The sequence below is a fragment of the Octopus bimaculoides genome, chromosome 7 (assembly GCF_046866305.1).
Source record: "Octopus bimaculoides isolate indiv1 chromosome 7, ASM4686630v1, whole genome shotgun sequence".
NCBI lineage: Eukaryota > Metazoa > Mollusca > Cephalopoda > Octopoda > Octopodidae > Octopus > Octopus bimaculoides.
This window is the reverse complement of record NC_142934.1, coordinates 36,887,382-36,895,152: the sequence shown is the minus strand read 5'-3', so window position 1 is coordinate 36,895,152 and position 7,771 is coordinate 36,887,382. Positions and strand designations below refer to the sequence as shown.

General features: G+C 32.5%; 1 long non-coding RNA gene across 2 annotated transcripts in view; it reads left to right on the top strand.

Annotated features, from left to right (window-relative positions):
- Positions 1-5,906, top strand: part of LOC128248364 (uncharacterized) — a 17,927-nt gene extending 12,021 nt beyond the window's left edge. Inside the window, exons 1-2 of one of the 2 annotated variants that reach the window (XR_016242608.1) lie at positions 676-4,449; positions 5,029-5,906. This is a non-coding gene — a long non-coding RNA (uncharacterized LOC128248364). Of the gene's footprint in view, positions 1-675; positions 4,450-5,028 lie in introns of those variants that run through there. The other variant, XR_016242609.1, reaches the window with a different exon arrangement.
- Positions 5,907-7,771: the final 1,865 nt, after the last annotated feature.

Sequence of the window (7,771 nt, the reverse complement as noted above, 5' to 3'; positions counted from 1 at the left end):
TGTGGTTGGGAAGCAAGCTTCTTATTGCACAGCTATGCCTATAGGATTGGAAGGTATCATGTTCTAGTTCCTAGAATTATGGGTGACTGCAAATGGAATATTTATATATTTGTTTTCAGCCTCAGTTTGAGTGTTCCTCCATAAGGCAGAGATTGGGATTTCTTTTGCTTCTTGGTTTTTCTTCCAGGAACCCCATTACTAGTATTGCAAATCTCAGTACAACTCTTGTCCCCATTGCCATGCCTTGCATTTGTAAGTAATATTGCTTATTAAAGAAGATTAGAAGTAGTAGAATTCTGGATAGACAAATACCCACAAAGAATTCAGGAAAGATTACGAAAAGAGTTCATACTTGAAGGATTATAATTGGTACTAGAAAATAACTATTCCTTTTCTAAAATGCAGTATTACCTACAAATTCCAGGCATGGTGATGGGGTGAAAGTTGCATCAATGCTTGTGACACTAGTAATGGGACTCCTGGAAGAAAAAAATCTATACTCTGTCTGGAATTACTTTTGATGAACATTTCCTGTCCTATTTAATAGGAACTGGAAAAGATTCTTGGATGACTGCTTCTTATCTTGGAACAAATGTAAGGAGAACCTTACAAGATTTCTTAAATCCACAATAGAGGGAAGAAAAGAAAAATTATTCAGAAATAGTTTAATATTCATATATATTATTATACACTTAATAACTAACTTTTCATAGGGTATCTTGAATATTGATTAATGGGAATATACTGATATTAATAAAGGAGTATTGAGATAAAAGAGCATTCTAATTATATATTAATAAAATTATATTCTAAGGAGTTTTTTTATATATATATATGTAGTAAATATATCAGTATAGTTTTATATACGCTAAGTATGAAATACTAGAGATACAAAGATTTGCTTAATTAATTTATAAATAAATAAAGGCTAATTATAAATTAATAAAGAAATGAAATAAAATAATCAATTAGGGCACAATACCATAGCAATAAAGTAGCTTAATTACTAATGCTATGGTAAAGTATATTTAGCTTATTAACACCGATAGAGAAGATTTGTAGAGAAAGTACAATAATTTAAAATATATTGGACTAAAAATTTTTAATTTAACTTGTATAGCTAATATCACTAAAAGACTGATATCTGGTATCAGTTAAAAGAATATTTAAGAAAGAGAAAAATCAAGTAGTCTCTAAAGCTCATTTCAAAAAATATTGTCTTATTGTACAGAATTAAAATTCAGGGTAATCAAGAAGATTATTAAGAATGAAATTTTCACAAAGGGATAAACACTTCTATACATATTAAGAGTATATACCAAAGTATTTTTTTACCACAATGGAAGGAGGAAAATCATCGTTTAACGTCCGCACTTATTACCTATCTAAATATTAACTTATTATATGGTTACTATAAAGATTGATCAATTGGATTTACATGGTATATAATGGTGGACCAACCGAGGTTAAAGAACATGATAATTGTATACTGATTTAATTAAATTGAGCTGTTTTAAGTTATCAAGATACCGGTATTAACTGACATAGGCCGAGTGTAAAATAATAGGGGAACAAGGATTAGATGTATTTGAGTCACTTATAAAATAACAATAATAATAAAATGATTTGTTAGGGTCGAGCATCATAGAAAAAAAAGAATAAAGACAGCCTATTCACTAAAAACTTAATAAAAAATCTATACCTTACTAACTTCAATAGCAAATGTTAGAAGGAAAAATTTAAGTAAAAACAATATATCATTATTGGGTAAAGTTAAAATTTGGTGTTACCAGGAAGATTTATCATTTAGGTGAGAGACCAAAATCTACTATAACTTAGTTAAATTTTAATCTAAGCAGTTTAAATTTTAAGTTATAAAGATGCCTATAATTGTATATTATAAACTAAGGATTAATCAATATCCATAGACACCATATGAAGAGTTAGTTATTAAGTGTATAATAATATATATGAATATTAAATATTAAACTATTTCTGAATAATTTTTCTTTTCCTCCCTCTATTGTGGTAAATGTTTTGCTATATACTCAAAAAATATCCATAAATTTCTATCCTTTTGTTAATATATTCTTATTAATAACCCGATGAATAGTCATAAACTGTATCTGTATACAATATAGCAAAATTGTTTTAAAACATTTAACTATAGTACTACATGATAAGACTTCCCCTGTTTCATTATCAATGGTCTGTTAGTAGGCGCCCCCCACCTTAGTTGTCACCAAACCTCAGGGTTTTATGACATCAACCATGATTTCTGTCTGCTCTATCCCCCCTACCCCTAACAGATAATGCCCTTTCTTCTCTTAAGCTTTAGATATACAAGGTTTGATAAACTAGACTATAAATTAGAACTAAAAAAAACAAATAAAATCAGTGACAGGCAGAGTCTTCTTGGTGGTTTATTTATTAATTTCTATGGTGTAGCTGAAGCAAAATGTTCTTTGTCTTTCTCCTTAACTCTTTGGAAATTTTAGGTATAGTTATAATAATGTGTCCATCTGTTCTAATTTAATTAAATTCTATGTCTCTGTGCAGCTGAGGATTGCTCTGCATTTTAAATTGATGTAATGATTACATTGTTCAATTAAATGGAGTTGCATGAAACAATCGTACCGCATTACCTCTGGATATCCTTGTTGCTTATTTTGATTTTAATCACCTTACTTTGAAATTGTATGGATAATACCGTACTAAATTCTGGTGCCTAAACTTAAGTACCATATTCACCTGAATCTAAATTTTTGCTGTATATATATATATATATATATCAAAGTAGATAAAGATATAAATAATAACATGTAAATAGAGGTAATAGTTCTCTGAACTTCCTGCAGCCAGTTCTTATTCTAACTATACTTTCAGAGCATCCTCCTCTACTGCTAATTTGGTCACCTAGGTAATTGAAGCTATGTATTACTTCTAGGGAACTTCCTGGGCATCTATTTCTGGTGTGTCTTATTGTTTACTGCTCCTGCACATCTGCTACAAACAAATTCTACTTTCTCTGTTAACCCTCCTGTAATTCCACTGTACTACTTATGTGTCCTTAGTTTTCATTGAGTACACCATATAGAATTTCTACTTACACCTTGTCTACATATGCAACCGGACTATTTACATGAAGGGACAGCTAACTAGAACTTAGATTTTTGCTAAGTTAACTTTAAGATGCTTTGATTCCAGGTTTTGCTTCCACATCTGCAGTTTCATTTCTAACTCTTCTACAGTTTCAGCTATAAGAACAACATTATAAACATAAAGAAGTACCTGTGGACAACCAGTTTTCAATTCCTTTGTTATCTCCTGAAGGACTTTGATAAATAGGAGAGGACTGATAATCAAAGCCTGATGATAACTTCTACATGCATACTAAATTCATTGCTGTACTCATTGTTAACTCTTACTTGTATATGGCTTGAATGGCTCTCATTAACCATTCCTCTAGCTTCTGCTGTGACCACCAGGTGAGGGGTTGAGGCACCTTATCAATGGCTTTCTCCATATCAGCAAATGCCAGCTGCAGAGGTTTACTTTTTCTTAAATACTTCTGCATCAGTAGTTCTCTTCCTTAGAATAAAATCAAACTGCATCTTATCTAATGAATTTGGGCTACAACTTTTTCAGTGACTTTCATAACCTGGTCCAGTAATTTGATACCTGTAATTCCTTTTGTTTAACTTTGTAACAGTTGCCAATGATACTGCTACACCAATCATTGGATATAATACCTACAACCTGTTTACTCATACAGGTGACTAGGCATCTCAGAGATAATTCCTAGTCTTCATATCCTTAATTGCTGTATCTATCACACTGCTGACAACAAGAATGGCTGGACTCTCTGTCAAGTTCATATTAGGAAAACTCTTTCTCTCCATTCTATGCCTCTTTCTTTTCAAAATACTTAGTGCAAGTATACCATTATCCTTCCAAACACTCTTCCACAGCATCTTAATTTTCTCTGATACACAGCCTTGATATCTGGAGCAATTCATGTCCTTGGTCCTCATACTGTATAATATTGGCATATCTCTTCTGTTTCTCCCCTTGCTAAATAGACCTGTCTCCTGGCTTCTCTTCTAGCTACCTGGTAAAGATCTCTGCTGACCCTATTCTTCCAAACCTTCCAAGCAGCTTTTATGGCTCTGTCTACTTCCCTGTTCCATCACTATACCACCCTTATTCTGGCTGAAATTTTGAACCAGCTACAGACTTAGTCTGTAGCCCCCAGTAGATTGTCTTATAAGAATTTCCAATTGACCTCTATATTATACACCTCCATCTTCTCTTCCTTTTCATCAAATGCTTCAAATAATATGTCTGTAAATCCTCAGCTGTTTGAAGGATCCTCAACAATGTCAGACCTTGTACCATTGCAGAAAGGTGGAATATCTAAGCTTCTTGAGAAAATGACATTGGCCAATGGTGATTATAATGGTTATTTTCAGGTGATTTTAATATAATCCATAAAGTCAAGAAAGTTATCAATTTTCTTTCATTGCATCATTTTTTTCAATGCATCATTGCATCATATCAATTTTTTTTTCATTATATCTACAAATGAGAAAGAATATCCAATAAGATTATCTTCTTTCCCCTAAGTGGTTTACATCTCTGAATCCTTCTAGCTCTAAGTCTGAAGTCACTTAAAACTAACTTATGTTGGATAGTACATTCTTCACCAGGAAATGACTTTTCATTTACAAGCATCTGCCTATCCCATTTTCTGGTGTGAATGTAGTCAATCTGATTTCTGTGCCCACCAGATTCATAGGTGATCAAGTGTTGCAAATCAAGTCATTAGCATCATAAGAACTCCAGCAGCCTTGTTCTCTCGTCATTTCTAGAACCAAAACCATAAGCTTCATGTGCCTTATATTTTTTTAAGATAGTGCTGCTATTACTGACAGGTTAAGCAACTATAGAGAGGCACCCTCATTGGCTTGTAAATATATAATCATGTATATATGTACATATGTATATAAAATATTTTGTCTTCTCTAGGCAAAACATCAAAAAAATTGTCTGGTTCGTCATCTTCCGAAAACCTGGAGTCCAAAACACATGCCAGTTTACCAGCCGAATGTACAGGACTTGAATGACGTCTCTTCATCTGAGAGTGACTCGGATGATCCATGCTAGGAAGAAGACATCTTTTTCAAATGTGATATCTCATCAACACTACTCAAGCTATTTTTCCTTCAAATCAATTTAAAGACTGTATATTGGCAGAAAGAAAGAAAGAAAATTGAATTACATAATAAATACAAAAAGAAATCCAAACAATAAACAAAGCAAAAAAAATTAAGATTCTGTAGCCTGACTGCAGAAAATTTGAAAAACTACTTTTTTTAAAATTAAGGTACATTTTTATTTACCAAACAGTAATTAAAAAACTTTTTTACACACACATTTAACACAAGTTAAAGTTGAATCAGTATACATACATACATACATTACCATCAGTTGAAGTTGAAATATTCTAGTTGCTGTATTGTGCAGCAAAAGCTATAGCTTTTGGGGTGGGATGGGGGAGGGGATCTGCAGATGTAAGAACTGCTAAACTGAAATGAAAATATATGAACAAAACATATTTTGTTATCATTGATAATGATAATATATTTAAAAAAAGAAGAACACAGCAGAAGCCTAGCTTTGATTTCATGTGATGTATCAGAACTATAACAAGGTTTATTCTATGGAAACTTTCAGTATATCAGAGTTGTATGCTGATCTCAACTCCGGGAACCATACTGTCTTATTTAGTGTGGTCAGTATAACTAGACAGCATCAAACCTTTATTTCTGTTTGTTAAATGCTGCTGTCGTCAATTTACAAACCCCACTCCTTGTAAAGAAATAAACAAAAATTATACCATTTAACATTTTTTTATAATAACCATTTTCTTTCTCATAATATTCACTGAGGGAGCATACACACACATACTGTGTGTGTGTGTGAGTGTCTATCTGTTGATGGATAACCAACTAAGAAATCTTTGTTCTGTATTTTGTTTCTAGCAGTGTTGTGTTCCGTTCCATGACCAGTTCACCTCACTGAAAATAAGTTCCACTGAGTTGGAAGTAGTTGCCACTGTAAGCAACACTTATTTTCATACTGAAACTAGACCCTTAGGTGCCTTTAGCCTTGGAAAGCTACCTCTGATCCTGAAAAAGAGTTATAAGCTCTACTCATTAAAAAGAAAAATGTTTGGTTTGTTAGCTTGCAGTGCTGGGTTCAACTCTACTTGTGACAATAGCTTGGAGTAAAACAAACCACTATATTGTTAAGCTGCTAGAAATATCAGATAAATACATCTTATTGTCTTGGATAATATGTATGATATTTAAAAAATGGTGTGTTTACAGTTAGATCTATGATCTAAGTCTGGTCTGCTAGGTTAACCAAGAAGACTTGGGTTGAACAACAATATCTTGTAGAGGAAGTCACAGATGTGTTTCTTGAAAATGAACTTTTGAGTGGTGACCCAAAATGGAAGTATTTACAGTCATCATTATTGTTATTTACGGTCTTCCTTCCATGCAGGTATGGGTAGAACCCATTGTTAAACAAAATTAAGTGGGTGGAGATTTAATTACCTGCTCCTGTAAGTGTTTTGTTTTTCTGGGTTTATCCGTCAGGAGTACAGACCAAATTTGTATTGGGGTGGAGGTCAGTGAAGTCAATCCACTCATTGATACCTAACTTTTACCCTCATCTGATCATGTAAGGTCTAGCAACTTATCTAATGTAGAAATTATGTGGATTATTTGACAAATATTTTTTTTCTAGCCATGAGTATGGAAAGAAAAAAATTAACAGGTGTATCTGTGTACTATTGTATAACCTCTAATCACACAATCAACAGACAACTGACTAATAGTATTCCAGCTGAGATTATTCCATGTATGTAGGACCACATCATCTAATGTGCCATTATTTAAAAAAAAAAAGATCTGAAGGTGTCAATTGCAGGAGATAAGTTTGCTAGTGGTACTGTAATTGATTTGTGTACCATGTTGTTGTTGAAGATTATGATTTTTAGTTTTCAAAATCCTAATGTTCAATATCTAAAGCAGAAAATTAATGTGGCAAGCTGGCAGAATTGTTAGTTCACTGGGCAAAATGCTTAGTGGCATTTCAGCTGTCTTTATATTTTGAGTTCAAATTCTGCCAAGGTCAAATTTGCCTTTCATCCTTCCAGGGTCAATAAGATAAGTAACAGTCAAGCACTTGGGTTGATGTAATCAATTTACCTCCATGCCTGAAACTTTTTGGCCTTTAAACGAATATTTTAGACAGAAATCTGAAGAAATTCTCTATCCACCGACAACTTACCCCAAAGTTTGAGTTGTGGAGTAGCAGGAGCAGGTGTTTAGTCCAAGACTCAACTGTATCAGATCTTGTTCCAGTCCACAAAGATGGAATATCTAAGCTCCTTGAAAAAATAGCATTGGTCAAAGGTGATTATAATATTTATTTTCAGGCAATTTAAATGAAATCTGTGAAGTTAAGAAGGTTATCAATTTTTTTTCATTGCATCATAGTTTTCCCACAAATGAGGAAGAATATCCTATAAGATTATTTCATAAACTACATTACAAATATTTAGTAACATGCTTTTTCATTGACTTTATATGTTTATTTTTCTCTATTTGTTCAGATATAACAAGCAGACCATGTGAACATAAAAAATACATTTTGTAATATATGTGTCAAATATATACCTTAACAACAAAGGCAAAAT